Source organism: Halyomorpha halys, unplaced genomic scaffold (assembly GCF_000696795.3).
Source record: "Halyomorpha halys isolate HHAL.00 unplaced genomic scaffold, Hhal_1.1 Scaffold1350.1, whole genome shotgun sequence".
Lineage (NCBI taxonomy): Eukaryota > Metazoa > Arthropoda > Insecta > Hemiptera > Pentatomidae > Halyomorpha > Halyomorpha halys.
The window spans coordinates 70,044-72,036 of record NW_027113576.1 but is presented as its reverse complement, the minus strand read 5'-3'; the positions used below and the strand labels follow the sequence as shown (position 1 = coordinate 72,036).

Sequence of the window (1,993 nt, the reverse complement as noted above, 5' to 3'; positions counted from 1 at the left end):
AAAATAATACAATAGGTAAATATGTAGTATGTTTCATATACACTTGAATATCTTGGGAAGGAACCACCCGTTGGTTTAAATAAGAAGATCTCATGGCCATCTTCTTTTTAGACGCCTAGGAGGATTATCAGGGATTGTTAAGGATGAAAGATTAAGAATTAATGGGTTAGGGTGGTTAAGGAGTTTGGAATGAGTTTATTTGTGACGTAATACGGAGCATCAAGGATTTTACGTAGGATTTTGGATTGTCACGATTGGATGCGGGAAGAATTTGATGGTTTGGTGGAGCCCCAGAGCTCAATTCCATATGTCCAAATTGGTCTGATTATTGTAGTGTATACTAATTTTTTGTAGTGAATGGGAAGTTTAGAGCGTTTGTCAAGTAAGCGTTGTTGCAATCGAAATCCACGAGCAGTTTCTTGTCGTTTCAGTCTTGTGTGTGATTCCAAGTAAGTCTCTTGTCAAGATGGAGTCCTAAGTATCGAATATGTTCAACAGGAACTAGTGGTGTATTTAGAAAGGATACTGTAGGACAGGAGGGCAGAGGTTTAGGACGGAGAGTAAAGGTGATCTGGTGGGATTTGTGAGGATTTATTTTGATTCTCCAGTTTTTACACCATTATTCAATAGATGTTATGTGTGCCTGTAGTGTTTTTGATGCATTAGTTGGGTCGTTGTTTGTTAGGACTGCGTTAGGGTGGGTTGGGATGTCATCTGTATAAACTGTATAAAGAATGGGACCTAAGATACTACCTTGAGGAACAGCGGCGGACTGAGAAAAGAGAGATGAGTAGGCTAGGTTATGATTTACTTTAAAGGTTCTATCAGTGAGGTAGGAGCGGATTATAAGGAAATATGTCGGAAGTAGGAATTGACGAAGTTAGTAGAGCAGACCTGGGTGCCAGACACAATCAAAAGCTTGAAAAAAGCAATATGAATTACGGAAAAGGCATTAAAGTATCACTAATTTTATTTTATGAAATATGTGCGTTTCAGGTTTTTTCTAGCTTATTTGCACGTTTTATTTATTTATTTTTTTTTTATAAATTCTTATTTTTAGTTGCATACATTAGATGTTTATATGTAATGTATAAAATTGACAAATTTGAGGCAAATCAATGCATATTAAGAGTTAAATTTAATATATTTAGAATTATATTTAACTTAAAAATAAAAGAGCGAATGAATACAAGTGACGAATATTCTTGGAGTAGTATTAACAGTGGATTCAGGTATTAGGCATAAGGAAGATACTCCGAGTGGCGGTCAATAAAGGTATCAAAATAGTAACAAAAATATGTCTTTTTAACCAACGTTTCGCCCCACTTTGCAGGGCATCGTCAGGGCTAATAAGAAGGAAGTTTTGCTACCAACTGATTCTGTCAACTGCCAGTTCGCAGTAGAACTTCAGCCCTGACGAAGCCCTGTAAAGTGGGGCGAAAGGTTGGTTAACAATGAATAGTTTTTGTTTACTATTTTGATACCTTTATTGACCGCCACTCGGACTATCTTCCTACAATCTGATATAATTATTTCTTCCAATAAAAATATCTTTTGCATTTTTTTTATTTTCAGGATGCTTCCTTCTGCAGACTGCTGACACGAAGTTTAACTCACTTAACTGTATATAATTATGACCATGATGGTCCATTCCTAAATATGAAGATATGTTGTAAATATGCTATTAATTAATAATAGATTTGTACAAAAATAATTTTTTTTAGTGTTCCAAGTACCCAATATGGCTCTGATTTTAAAATAAGTTTTATTTTATTTTTTTTTTTTTTTTTAGTTGCTAGAACAGCATATATTAGAAAAATAGCATAATTTGTATGTAAAGCTTTTGATAGAAGTTTAGACATAATTTAGACATGTAAAATAAATTACTTATGATATTATGACTTAAGCCTTTATGACCGCACATCAAAGATATAATAATAATAATAATAAAGGCTTAAGGAACCGATGGTTCGATGCTCATACCATGAATCGT

At 34.0% G+C, this 1,993-nt stretch overlaps 1 long non-coding RNA gene across 1 annotated transcript in view; it reads left to right on the top strand.

Moving 5' to 3' along the window:
* LOC136796670 (uncharacterized) overlaps nt 1–1,714 on the top strand; it is a 14,612-nt gene extending 12,898 nt beyond the window's left edge. Inside the window, exon 3 of the long non-coding RNA XR_010844421.1 lies at nt 1,576–1,714. This is a non-coding gene — a long non-coding RNA (uncharacterized lncRNA). The remainder of the gene's footprint in view (nt 1–1,575) is intronic.
* The last annotated feature ends 279 nt before the right edge of the window (nt 1,715–1,993 follow it).